This window comes from Monodelphis domestica, chromosome 1, assembly GCF_027887165.1.
Source record: "Monodelphis domestica isolate mMonDom1 chromosome 1, mMonDom1.pri, whole genome shotgun sequence".
Lineage (NCBI taxonomy): Eukaryota > Metazoa > Chordata > Mammalia > Didelphimorphia > Didelphidae > Monodelphis > Monodelphis domestica.
Window position 1 is genome coordinate 563867519 of NC_077227.1, and position 15136 is coordinate 563882654.

Consider the following 15136-nt stretch of genomic DNA (forward strand, 5'->3'; position numbering starts at 1 on the left):
GGAAGAGGGAATCCATTATTTCGAGGTAGGCAATATCACATTGAGACATTTGAAATTGTTTGTAAGACTTTTGTTTGTTTAAACTTTTTTATATAAATTATGAATTTACCTCTTTGAAACTTCCAATTACTTTCCTGGTTCTGCCTTCTGAGGCCAAACAGAATAAGTCTATGCTTCCTTCACATTGTAGTTTCATATTATATTCTTTATTGTATATAATTATATATATAATATAATTATTATATTCTTTATTCTATATAATATTCATATTATATTCTTTAAGACAGTGGTTCTAAACCTCTCAATTTGTAGCAATGAGAATACATGATGCATATCAGGTATTTACATTCTGAATCATAACTGTAACAAAATTACAGTTTTGAAGTAGCCACCAAAATAATTTTTTGGTTTGGGGTCACCGCAACATGAGGAACTGTATTGCGGGGTCACGGCATTAGAAAGGTTGAGAACCACTGCTTTAAGGCCTTGAAGACACCTATGACATCATCATTGAATCTTCTATTCCACAGACTAATTGTCCCCCAATTCTTCCAACTGTTACTCCCCTGACATTCATTCAAATTTTTTTATATCTTAGTGGCCTTCCACTATATTCACTCTAGACTATCATTGTCCTCATTAAATCATGATTTCCTACAAGATTTCAAATGAGATTTGATGATGGCAGAATACTGTGAAACTATGACCTCCACATTGCTATAAGATAGCTCCTTTAGAATGGATCATATTGTTTTTTACAGTCATGCTACTAACCCATATTGGGTTTGCAGTTCATTAAATTTATCCCCTAGTAATTTATCTGATAGTATTATAATAAAATGTCTCTCTTTTCATCTCCTCCATAAGAACTGAATGTGACACTTCATCAAAATCTTTGATTCAATTTAACTAAAGTACTTTCACAATTCCTTTATCTACTAGTTTAATAATCCTGTCAAATAATGGAAATGAAGATAGCCTGCGATAATGTATTATTTTTTAATTTTTAAAAGCTGTAAAAATTACATATGAAATAATTTTTGATAATTATATGATTTTTTTGCAATTCATATTCTCTCCTTCTTTCCCTTCCACATCCCTAAGGGTGGTAAATTGTGTGAGGTAAGTTATATCAGTGCTGTCATGCCAAGCATATTTCCATATTCCACTTGCCATGAAAAAAGACACACATCAAATTTACAATACAAAGCTCATGAAGGAAATAAAGTGAAAATATCATACTCTGATCAGTAATTAGACTCTACATGCTCTTTGGTGGTAAATATCATTCTTGAGGAATTCTTGATGAAATCAAACTAAGAGTGCAAAATCAATGTATTGAAATCTTCAAGAGACATCTTTGGTTAAAACTTATCTCTGATACTAGCTGGGAGACTATGTAAAATTCATTTAAGCTCTCTGAGTTACCATTTTCTCACTTTTAAACTAGGGATGATTAACATCTGTAATCTATACTGTACATGGATGCTGAGGGTACACATAAAACAATGTTGATAATACTGATAGTAAAGGCTTTTTACCCATTTTAAAGATGAAAAAATACAAGTGAAGGTGATATTCTATTTATAAATTATAAGGTTCCATATAAAGATTATATCTTTTTTAACCATTCTCTGCCTAAGTTTCTTCATATGGAAAATATGGGAATTAATCTGGAAGATCTCCACTGATTATATGTCAACAATCTTACAATGACTATCCATCTTATTGTCCAAAATAAGGTGCCAACAAAAGGTAAGAGTTTTTCAGTTATATATATCATTCCCTGAAATGTCCCTTGCCATTGTTATTATCAATACTAACTTATTTGGGGTTGTATAACCAATTTACAATATTCTACATCAGAAATAAAGGAATAAAATAACAAAATCTTTATTATTGCTGAGGTTAAAAGGGGCCAAATATTTCTTTGATAATTTCATTGTTATACATTAAAGTATACATTAAATTTGGTATTTTGTCATTTTTCATAATGGAATAATTTAGAAATGAAGAAAAAACAGAACTCCAAGAGCTCAATTGACATCGGTTTCTTTAAGAATTATGTTGTCATTGATTCTATGCAAGTTTTTTTTTTATTTTTTATACTTTGATAGATCAAAGCCCAAATACTTTGTCCATTCTTGATTTATTTGGAAAATTAACCACATTTTATTCTAGTATTACCTCATGAAATTTTTATAATCATAAAAATATGTTGAAATTTTAGGATTCATTTTATAGTTTGTAACTTACTTGATGCTAACATTTCAATTAGCATTTTCACTGATTCCCTAGGATTTTCTAAGTAAACCAGCTTGTCATTAACACAGGAATAGATTTATTTCTACTATGAAATTTATGCCTTCAATATCTTTCTCTTGACTTACTGATTTTGCTAGGGTTTTTTTGAAAAATAATAAATAATAGCAGAGAGAATAGAAATTCTTTACTAACTCCTTTATTTATTGGCAAAACTAATATATTACAATGCGTGTGATAATTGCTTAAGATTTTGAATAAACACACTAAATTCTCTCTAAACCCATATTTTTACATAGTCATTTATAAATTTATATTGTGCTTAATCATATTTTGAGATAATAAATCATCAGCCAGTCAATCACATTTATTAATTACTTACTATATGGCAGACACTGTTTTTAAGTGCTGAGGATATAAAGTCAAATATCAGTCTGTGGCCTCAAGGAACTCAAAATTTAATGAGGGAAATAACATGAAAATAAGTAAGTACAAACAAAATACATACAGGACAAATTAAAGAAAATCAACAGAATAAAGGCATTTGTATTAAAGAGATTGGAAAAGGCTTTTTGTAGATGTATTTTTCACTTGGAAAATGAAGAAAGCCAAGGAACCCATTGGATAGAAATGAAAAGAGAATTCTAGGTATGTGTTATAGCCAATAAAAATGCCTTGAGATGGGGGACTGTATCTTTTGTGTGAGGAATAGCAGAGGCAAATTTTCTGAAAAAAACAAAACAGAATATGGGGGTGCATAAAAAAGGATGTATGTGTTTTGTGTGTGCATGTGTGCACATGTGTATGTGTGTGTGTGTGTGTTTGTGTGTGTGAAAGATGGAGGGTGTAAATCTTAAAATTTCTTAGACTTATAAATGTTGGAAATTTCACCATTGGGAAATTTCATACTTGAAAAATTTCCTATTGATAGTGGGAACTCTATTGGAATGTGAACCCCATTGGCATGGGAGGTTCCTCCTCCTCCCTTCTTAAGATTACTTTAGGACAGAAACCTTTTGTTGAACAATGGAAAGGGATTTGACCTATGCTTATGCATGGAACAGGAATTTCTTTGAGTCATGATTGATTTTAGAATTTATACAATAGAGATACTTGGAATGACAGAACCAGGTCTTGGAAAATACAATTTCCACCCCACTCAGTCCTAACAGGATTTAGGAAGGGCTGCAGCAAAGGATCAAGATTTAATTATTTGAGAATAAGACCTTCAACAGACATGTGCAAAGCCACAGACCTCTGGGCGGTCCTAGGTTAAGCTAGAGCCACCATTGGCACAGGGAAGACATGGACAGTGATTGGTAGATGTAAGAACTGAGGGGAGGGAACTTGGATGGTTTCCTTAAAGATAGAGGGGTCTGAGGACTGAGGGGTGGTTGGTTGGAGAGGTTTTTGCTCTGAGAGGTGGTGCTTTGAGAGTTGACTCTGAAGGAAGCTGGAGGTGGAGGCCCCTGAGACTGTTTCTCTGTTTCGGTCACGTGAGTGATAGGGACTGATCTCTTTTCTTTGCCTCAGCTATCTAAGGGCTTGGGCCTTTTGGCCCAGCCTAAACAGAAGGGGTATTTAAGCCCTATTCCCTTCTCTCCCCCTTTCTCTCTCTCTCTCTCTCTCTCTCTCTCTCTCTCTCTCTCTCTCTCTCTCTCTCTCTCTCTCTCTCTCTCTCTCTCTCTCTCTCTCTCTCTCTCTCTCTCCCTCTCTCTAATTCCTTTCTTCCTCCTGTTTGTAATTAAATTCTATAAAAGGTTGACTGCTGACTTGGGTTTTCATTTAGGAATTACATAGCTGAATTCCTTGGCGACCTTAAATTAATATATATCAGTCTTTTAAAGTGATTTCCTTGTCACAAGGGGAGGAGAGACAGAGACAGAAAACCATTGGGTTTTATTGAGTGGGAAAGGGGGTAATATGCTTGAATCTATTCACTAGAAAGATGCCTTTTACATATTAATGAAAGATGGACTAAAAGAGGGAGAGATGTTAGGGAGACTGACAAAGAAGCTGTTGTAATAGTCCCAGCATGAAGAAGTAGGAACCTGTACCAGAGTGGTATCAGTGTCCAAGAAGAGAAGGGGCTATATATATATATATATATACATAGGAGAGATATCATGAAGATAACATTTAAAAGCCTTTGATAACAGACTGGATGCAAAGTGTGAGAGAGTGTAAACAGTTGAACATGATCTTTGAGCTGCCTTGATGGATGCATGGTTTGTGATATGAACAAAACTTTTAACGAAATGGGAAGGTTTGGAGACAAATGGCTAATGAGTCCAGTTTTAAGCATGTTGAGATCAAGCTGTCTTTTGGACATCTAGTTTGAGATGTCCACTAGGCAGTTGGAGACATGAGATTGGATGTGATGATAGAGGTTATGAATGGATTAGTCCATTTGAGAATGTAGAGGTATCAAATGAGTCCATGGGAGGTATGGAGGTCACCAAGGAAAATAACACTAATAGAGAAGAGAGCTTGAAATAGAACCCAGTTAAATTCCTTTGGTTATAATGTGTTAAGTACATGAAAATACAATAAAAGAGATTTAAAAGGAGTAGTGAGATAGGTAGAAGAACTAGAAGATTATGGAGTTATGAAAACCTAGAAAAAGTAGAGATTCAAGGGGAATATGGTCATCAACAGTTTGAAGGGATGGAAAAAAAGTCAAGAAGATTTGGAATTGAGGGAGAAAAGGCAATATATTGGTAACTAAGAGACCACTGATAGTTTTAGAAGCAACAATTTTGGCTGAATTGTGAGATCAGAACTTAAACTTTAAAAAAGAGAATTAGAAGAAAGGAATCAGGGGGCATCTGGGTAGCTCAGTGGATTGAGAGCCAGGCCTAGAGATGGGAGGTCCTAGGTTCAAACATGTCCTCAGACACTTCCCAGCTGTGTGACCCTGGGCAAGTCACTTGATCCCTATTGCCTATCCCTTGCCACTTGTCTGCCTTGGAGCCAATTCACAGTATTGACTCCAAGACAGAAGGTAAGGGAAGAAGAAGAAGAAGAAGAAGAAGAAGAAGAAGAAGAAGAAGAAGAAGAAGAAGAAGAAGAAGAAGAAGAAGAAGAAGAAGAAGAAGAAGAAGAAGAAGAAGAAGAACAACAACAACAACAACAACAACAACAACAACAACAACAACAACAACAACAACAACAACGACGACGACGACAACAACAACGACAACAACAACAACAACAACAACAACAACAACAACAAGAAAAGAACAAGAAAAGAAGAACAAGAACAAGAAAAGAAGAAGAAGAAGGAGAAGGAGAAGAAGAAGAAAGAAAGAAAGAAGAAAGGAATCAAGGAGAGTTATTTTAGGTGGTTATTTTGAGAAATTTAGCTCTGAAAAAGAAATTTGGAATGATAATGATTAGGGATGAATTACTCAAGTATGGGAATTTTTATGATGGGGAGAGAAATGAAAGTAGCAAAGCATCTAATACACAGGAAGAGATTGAAAATAAGTGAGAAATTAAGGTTGTTAAAGGAGGAAATATGTTGTTGACAGGATGTAATGTGATCTCTTGTTCTTATAGATAGTTTTTTTCTTGAAAGGTGAAGATTATTCTTGTCATGTGAGAAATATGTTAGGAGTAGAGAAGGTAGCATAATGAATTTGGTAGATATGTTTGTGGGGATGGAGGAGGGGAAAAGAGGTAACAACAAATAGTCATTTTTTTTCAGCGAAATATGCAGCAAAGTTCAGAGTTAAGAGTGGAATGGGAAGGGGAGATATGAGAAGTTAGAAGGATGACAAAGTTTCAAAAACTGTAATAAGGATGATGATTGATTGAATATGGAGTGGTAAGTGGATTGTCTTTCTGCAGCGAGTATCCATTTGAAATTACATGACATATATTGATAGTGAATCCAGTCATCACAGCTTTATCATTTTTCTTGGCTGTCTCAGTTGCACATGATAAGGATGATAAGATAGCAGGCAGGAAGAATAACAGGGCTAAGGCTTGATAATGCAATATCAGAAATAGGAGGGAGTACGGAAGCTAAAAGAAACCTAAAAGCTTTTGACAATTTAGAGCTATGGTCAGCTTATAGGAAGGAGTAAAATGTAACCAGTGAATTCTCGTGACCTAGAGAAAAATTAAGGGTTCAAGTTACTGGATATAATGATTTGGGTAAATAATAGGGTTTGAGATTTCAAGGCAGAGTGAGAAGTGACATGATAATCGATGTTGGTCAGATAAGGCAAGTTCAAAATGAATTAATGTGGAGGTTGTGCAATTGTTGGTAATAGAAAGTACATGATTGTCTTTGTTTTGTTAAGATTAAATTTTCTAGAGATTATTTTAATTCACAGTCATTTATTCAATAATTTAAAAATCAGGTAAGAAAAAGAAAAATCCTTTAGCCACATGTGGGTGGCAGTTCCCCTACCAAGCCTCTTCCCAGCCAGGTCCTTGACCCACAAACACCTTCTAGCTTGCAGTTCTCAACCAAAAGCCCTCTCTTTTTCTCTCAAATCAAATTTATGATTTTAGTGATATTCCTTTCTGATTAAAGAACTCTCACCTCATTCTGGGCAAGAGGCAGGTCTTCCAGATTCTAGGGAGTCAGGAGGGACAGAGGACAAAGGTCTCCTCAATGGCAGGATTCATGAGACAGCTGGTGTGGCCTCCATAGCATACCTGTTTGCTCCTCTCTTCCCATTATCTTTTCTCTATCCACTACTTGATTTGATGGGGGGTGCGGGAAGTTGCAACTTAATCCAATCAGGGAGTGACTTCAAACTTAATACCAAATTCACCTTTTGAAAAAATCCAAAGTTAATATTTTGGTCTTAGGATGCCAAAGAGAAGGATATGGGCTAGTGTTAAATTTTCAGTTTGTAGCTGAGGTAGGGTAGAGCAGTAGGTCCTGGAAAATGTTTATGTAGAGGAATTGGAAGCTGTTAGGGAATTTGAATAAGTCCCCTAATGTGAGTGTAGAAGTTAGAGAGGAAACAAAGACTGAAGTCTGGAATTAAACTCCTTGAGAGAAGGGGAGTGTAGTGAAGATTGGTAGACAAAAGCTTTAGTATTTGAATGATTAATAGATATGGATTGAGTGAACCTTAAAGGAACAGGAGTTAATGATTAATGGTGTTAGAAGGAGATCTTGATAGAGGCAAGTGGGGGAAAAGAATATTCCAATTCTTACAGCTTGACCAGTGAGTTAGGAGGGGACTGTACAACAAGTACCTGAAAGGGTGACCATAGAAGAACACCTTCAAAAGAGAGCTAGCCTCAATGAGAGTTAGAAGATTGAAGGATTATGAAAGGACAAGATTTAAGATAAAAACAAATTTGTGAACTTCAAAGCAAGTCTTCCAGAGACTTAAGTTGAAGGACTGGGTAGCTTAAGAGTGTGACATTGGGTTGTAAGATTTTCAATAACTTGACTGGTAGAAGAATAAGGGCACAGGCATTGAGGAAGGACTTCAAAATCACTTGGATAAGGAGTATATCATCTTGTAGGTATTTACTAATCACTTATAAATGAGTTCAGGGAAGTTAATAACATCTCTAAGCATTTGAACTCAGGGTCAGTGTGTCTCAAAGGGGTAGGCAGCTCAGGTGGGAGGATCAATTCAAGAGAGTTGATGAAATGATATTTCTCTTCTATTCCTACAGGCAGGCAAAGCTAAGAGACAAGTAGGATGAAAAAGATGAAATTAAATTTATTTAATGCCCTGTATATAGGAAATTGCCACCATAGAATACTAACATACTCTGTTCTATCTAAGAACAAATCAGCATTCTAGAGGACCAGAAATTTCTCTGTCTCTGTCTCTGTCTCTGTCTCTGTCTCTGTCTCTGTCTCTGTCTCTGTCTCTCTCTGTCTCTCTCTCTCTCTCTCTCTCTCTCTGTCTCTCTCTCTCTCTCTGTCTCTCTCTCTCTCTTGGCAGGAAAAAGGCCATTCTAGAGAACAGGCATTTCTCTGATTGCCTATTAGTGGGAAAAGAATATAAAATGATACCAGGAGATGCCAGTCCAAGAGATGAAATATAATGGAAAAGAATTTCTCCAATCATTTGCAAAAAAAGAAGTGACTGAGATTTAAGATACATGACATTGATTGTTTTCCTAATGCTCAAATTAAATTCACCTTGGTTCTAAGGAATTCTTTCTTGTATGAAATATTTTGTCTATTTGACAGAACTTTATTTTAAACTTTAAAATTGATATACACCAGTGATATTAGTCCATACATTTATGTATGTATATATATATATATATGTATATATATGCATTTATTTATTTAATTTTTGCCCTGTCCTTCCCTGGTTTAAATATTAGTATCTTACAGGTTTTCATTATTAAAACTAATTGTTCTTTAAAAATTTGAAATTAAAAGAATTCTCCTGGGTTTCTATCAAGACCAGGGCTTCCCCTCTTCCCCAAATACATTCTTTGCTTGGTCTTTCCAGTAAGTTCTATTTTTTTTTCCCTGAAATTAGATTATATAACAAATTGCAGATCTTTCTTTGGTCAAGAGTCAACAAATATTTATTAAGTACCTATTTTGTGTCAGTTACTGTGTATATTACTGGAGATACACAAAAAGAAGTCTATGCCGCCCCCCCCCAAAAAGATTGCAATGTAAGGGAAAAATAAACACACAAAAGAAAGGTGAAAATGTGTAGGAAGATGTTTCCAGGATAGGAAGCATGGTTAAAAAGTTGAAGAAATTCAAAATAAATACAGCCAAAGAAGTTAAGGTAGTCTAAAATTACTGTAATTAGGTGAGAAATGAGATCTTCTATTAGTTTGGATATGTTTTTAAAGGTATTTTCTTATTATTTTTGTGCTCTCCATTTTGTTAGCTTATAACTAATTAGTAGGTTCTGATCAGTGCTTTTTAAAAAAGTATTTCTGATTTTGTTGTGATTTTACCTTGACTATTTGCTGTTTTGTTAAATGGAAGAGCCAAGATGTGTCTCTTATATTTAGAGGAATATGGAAATATGAAATATGGAAATCAAGGCCAACCTTTTGCATAGAAGTACATAACGACCTATAAGTAACACATTTTGTAAACTCTTCATGGAATTAAATCACTTGTGTTATCATAATATCAAGTCATATCCTGATCCTGTATAAGTTCCTTTTCTTGGGAGAAAGTACAAGGGAGAAAAATTAATAAGTACATATTATTTATTAGGCACTATGCAAGTTCCTTTACAAATATTATTTTATTTGGAAGTAATTTATTCCCTTCAAAAGTTGCTTTCATTTCAGTACTGATCCCTGCTTCTGATGTGAACACTACCATCTTTTTCTCCCTAACTTAAGAACCCATCCTTTGTTTTTATAGTTATAAATCAACGTGTCTACCTCCTATTTAGTCTGATCCTCTGAAATTTATCTCATCTCCTGATATAGTTGATATTCTGGACGATTTCTAACACAGGACATTCTGGCAGTTTTGGGTAAAGATTGTCATATAATGAGACACTCATAAAATACATATTTAATGAAATATTAAGTCAAATCCATAGCCCCCCCACCCCCATTGCTGTAGCTGTGATTTTTGTAGCCATTCCAGGCTCTTTGCATGTCCCAAAAGTCTCTGGATTTCCTCCTCTCACACAAACCTAAGTCTTTCTTACTCTTAAGTCAGTGATTTTATTCAATTTATCAGACTGCTTGCCCTGACTGAGAGAATGTAAGTCCATAATAGCTTGTACTTTCAATTTTTATCTTTGAATCCCATTTAGTTTGGTGCATATATTAGAGTAGCTCTCTTTGGTGTAGTAAAGAACTGGACTAACTAAGAAGTCATATATGATTAGGATGATATACTACTGCACTATAAGAAGTAACAAGAAGGCTCATTAAAAATAAAACATGGAGATACCTACATAAAATTACAAATAGTTAATTGAGCAGAATCAAGAGAACATTATATAAAGCAACAGAAATATGGTTTGAAGAATGATTTGTGTGTGTCTACCTGCAAAGAAATACCTGATGAATAGAATCAAGAAAGATATATATATATATATATATTTTATATATGCATATATCATTTTTGTCAAATGAAGCCTTCTCCTCTTTGGGGAGGGGAGGAAGGGAGGAAGATATTAGGATTTTAATGTAACAAACAAACAAATTTAAATATGAATAAATTCTTCATGATTTATTTTTTCTTTACCACATTCTGACTTATGTTGTTATCTATATGTGTATGGACCTTTGTCTACCTTAGCAGACAAGTTTCCTGAGGAAAATGACCATATCTTATTACTCTTTTCATCATGAATAGAACTTAGGGCAGGTCCTCATACTTAATAGTTCCTCAATACATATTTGTTGAATTAAATTGAATTGAAATTGGGAGAAGGGAATAAAAAAATGCTGAAAACCAGATGGAAATGCTCAAGAGGAAATCTCAAATTAGAATTTCCAACATTCTTTTCCATATGGATTATGTGTCTCAACTGATATGCCACAATCTAACTTTTAAAAAATCTACTAAATCCAATAAAGTTATATGCAAGAAATGTGAAACAACTTCTTTAGTACATGTGTGATTATTTGAATGGCTTTGTTTTTCCAGTCTCTCTTTCCTTAACTTTCTTAAAAGAGGAAGGGAATAGTCATGGGACATAAAGTGTTAATAAAAAGAAGCTTCCCAAGAATGTTGCAAAATTGGTTGTTTTCCTCTTCACACATGATAGAACTGCCATTAACAGTGTGACAGGAGCTCTGTTTTGTCTTAGGAAACACAGCGTACTTGTGAACCGACCACTTTCATATTGATAATTACATCAAGTTGGACTGATATCTTTCTGAGCATGTGAGCCAGAGGGTTCAGTCTCAGATTCCTATTTCTCAGGACTAAGAAATTGAATGTATGCCAGAACATGCATATGAATACTATTCTGCCTCTTCTTTTTGCAATGTAAAAATCATGGTAAAACTTGACTCTGAGCTTTTAACTTTTCAAAAGACTTTCAGATGTATGCTGTCATTTAAGTCACACATTATAGTACTTGTAATGCTACCAATATTTTACAAACAGAAGAAACAAACACAGAGAGCCTAAAAGTCTTTCCCAAAGCTTCAAAGCAAATTGAATTTCTATCTAGGCTTATAACATGAATATTCTGAATAATAGCCCAGGAACAGTTCCAAAAGATTCTCTATAATCAACAAAATAGGTAAATTCTCAGAATGAATGAAACTGGAAAGTCTTATCACTGAAATTACCTTATATTTTGCAGAGAATAATATAAGTTAATATGTTGCCAGTGTCTCGGTCATTTATGGTTTAGCATCAACAAAGAACATGGTACCTATAGAGGTGCTTCCAGAAAAATAATGGTTCATTCTCTCTTTCATCTGGTTCTCCTAGTCCACTCAGCATTTTTAAGGACACATTATTTAACTTCATACATGTCACATCTTAGAATCTTAAAGTTAAATGTGACATCTGAGGTGATCTGCTCTGACCCATTCTTGAAACAGGAATATATTCTCCAATATCCTTAATATGGGACCTGCCAGAAGAAGAAAGTCACTATTTCTCTGAAGAGGTCCATTTCACTTTTGGATATATTGAGCTGGAATCTTTTTCTCTGACATAGCTGCCCTCTGGGACCATGTAGGAGAAATGCAGACTTTCAAAATTTTGAATTGTGTAATCATGTTTCTCATGAGTCTTCTCTTCTCCAGGATAATCACATGTAAACCTTAAAATTTCTTAGACTTATGAATGTTGGAAAATTCCCCAATGGGAAATTTCATACTTGAAATTATTTCCTACTGATAGTAAGAACTCTATTGGAATATGAAACTCCTTTGCATGGGAGGATCCTTCTCCTCCCTACTTAAGAATACTTTAGGACAGAAACCTTTTGCTAAACAGTGGAAAGGGCTTTGACCTATGCTTAAGCATAGAACAGGAAGTTCTTTGAGTCATGATTGATTTTAGAATTGATACAATAGAGATACTTGGAATGACAGAACCAGGTCTTGGAAACTACAATCTCCACCCTACTCAGAGTAACAGGATTTAGGAAGGACTGCAGCAAAGATCAAGATTTAATTATTTGAGAATATGACCTTCTACAGACATGTGCAAAGGGAACAGACCTCTTGGCGGTCCTGGGTTAAGCTAGAGCCACCATTGGCACAGGGGAGACATGGACAGTGATTGGTAGATGTGAGAACTGAGGGCAGGGGACTTAGATGGTTTGCTTAAAGATAGTGGGAGTTTGATGCTCTGGAGGAGGTCTGAGAAGAGAGAGGTCCTGGAGGGAGAGCTCCTGGAGAGGTCTTGAAGGAGGTTGTGGAAGGAGAACTCAGGAGGAGTCAGGAGGAGAATTGTCTGAAAACATTTCTTGAAAGGAGGCTCTCTTGAAGGTGGAGCCTGAGGTTGGCATGAGAAGCCTTACCTAGAGAGATCTTGGGTGAGTGATATAACCAACTGACTGATTTATCTCTTAGGACTGAGGTCTAGGCCTTATTGGCTTGAGGCCCTTCATTCTTATTCCTTTCTTACTTTCCCTCTTTTACTATTGATTAATCAGTTTATTATAAATTAAATTTCTCTATAAAACCCAGTTGGCTTGGGCATATTCATAAATTGGGAATATATTCCCTGGTGACCATTTTATATTTATATAAAACCAAGACACAGTAGAAAACATATTTCAGAGGTCATAATTCTTATATATTTCCCTTGCTCCAAAACATTTTAATTATCACAGTTTATGGCTCCCACTCTCTTATCTACAACTATTTAACCCTCAAAACTAATTTAAATCTAACACACACACAAACTTACTTCAATGAAGCCTCTTATGACATATATTCTACACATTGTTTATAGTTCTCTGAACAATGCTCCAATGTTTTTCCTAAAGTTCCAAGAAATGAACTTTCAATTTCAGATTTAGCATAATGAGTGCAAGATACGACAGAATCATCAACTCTTTTATTCTAGATATTATATTGGCACAAGATCAAATCACTTATTTTTGGAAAATTTTATTTAATTAGTTAATTTAGAATATTTTTCCATGGCTACAAGATTTATGTTCTTTCCCTCCTCACCTTCCAGCCCCCTCCCATAATCAATGCGCAATTCCACTAGGTTTTACATGTGTCATTGAGCAAGACCTACTTCCATGTTATTGATATTTGCACTAGGGTGATAATTTAGAGTCTACATCCCCTTTGTGACAGAGACTGGCACTAAAGAAAAGTGCCAGGCTGAAGAGTGTGTGGAACTGATCACTCAATGGGGTAGGGGCCCCAGAAGATTGGATTCTGGAGGAGGAGAAGATTCTGGCTGGTAGAAGAGTTGGTCTCTCAGTCAGTAGAAGCCAAAGAGAGAAGGTTGAATAAGACTTTCTCCTGATGGTTACCCACTTTTCCCCCTTGTGGCTGGAAATCCTTTCCCCCAACATTTCCCAATTGAAAAAGACTATTGAATTTGAATCTCTGTCAGACTTTACCTCAGTTCCTGTTGCCCTGGGTCTAATCTGTGGCCAAAGGACCAAACCCAGGGTCAGCCAACCTGACTTTCTATCAGGGGGCTCAGGCTTAAAAAGCCTGAGTTCCCCCAAAACTCGAGGAGGGGGGAAAAAGGGTTTTATATAGAGACAGTAGAGACAGGACCCCCTTTTTCCATTTTACTTTCCCATTCTTTTCCCTGTCAGTTATTACTTATTATCCTGAGTGAATTAATTTGGCATTAAATAGTTATCTTTCCCCTAAGCTGTGAATCAACTATGAGTGAACAGATTAAGGGGAGACCCTTTGGTCTCGAGTAGTAGAGGGGGGACAAGAGGGATAAGAGCAAATCTGGGAGAGCAGCCATAGCAAAGGATGGAAGCCAGAAGAGGGAAAATCTTCAAACACCCTCTCCTCTCTCTGATCCAGCCCAAATATAAACTGTCTTCCCTGAATCCTGCTTTGAGAAAGGAGGTCTCCTCTTTTTCTCTCTATTCTGAAAAACTGTACCCCTTGACTTCAACTAACTCCTCTACCATCTAGAATCTCTTCCTCCTCCAGAATCCAATCTCCTGGGGCCCCTCCCCCATTGAGGTGATCAGTTCCACACACTGTTCAGCCTGGCATTTTCCCTTAGTGCCAGCCTCTGTTACACCAATCATATCCCCAGTGACCCATGTGATTAAGCAATTGTTTTTCTTCTGTGTTTCTACTCCCACAGTTCTTCCTCTGTATGTGGATAGCGTTCTTTCTCATAAGTCCCTCAGAATTGTCCTGGATCATTGCATTGCTACTACTAGAGAAGTCCATTACATTCAGTTGTACTATGGTGTATCAGTCTCTGTGTATAAAGTTCTCCTGGTTTTGCTCCTTTCACTCTTCATGAATTCCTGGAGGTCATTCCAGATCACATGGAATTTCTCCAGTTCATTATGTAAAATTTATTGGGAGAGATGGAGGATATGAAGAACAGGGGATATGGAAGGTTTGTAGCAGGGAATGGAGGAGTTGAGGAGAGAGAGGGAATATTGCTCAGTGAGGCAAAGGAGAGAGAGCACAATAGTATTCCATCACCAACAGATACCACAATTTGTTCAGCCATTCCCCAATTGGAGGGCATACCCTTATTTTCTAGTTTTTTGTCACCACAAAGAATGTGGCTATGAATATTCTTGTACAAGAATATTATTTCCTTTTTTCCTTATTATCTCTTTGGGGTACAAACCAAGCAGTGCTATGGCTGGATGGAAGGGTAGACAGTCTTTTAGCACCCTTTGGGCATAGTTCCAAATGCCCTCCAGAATGGTTGGATCAATTCACAACTCCACCAGCAATGCATTAATGTCCCAATTTTGCCACGCCCCCTCCAGCATTCATTACTTTCCTT

At 35.9% G+C, this 15136-nt stretch overlaps 1 long non-coding RNA gene across 2 annotated transcripts in view; it reads left to right on the top strand.

Moving 5' to 3' along the window:
- Positions 1-15136, top strand: part of LOC103102003 (uncharacterized) — a 31713-nt gene that overhangs the window by 14979 nt on the left and 1598 nt on the right. Inside the window, exon 1 of one of the 2 annotated variants that reach the window (XR_008915524.1) lies at positions 1681-1755. The exons of the other annotated variant lie outside the window; for it this stretch is intronic. This is a non-coding gene — a long non-coding RNA (uncharacterized LOC103102003). Of the gene's footprint in view, positions 1-1680; positions 1756-15136 lie in introns of those variants that run through there. 2 annotated transcript variants of the gene reach the window in all.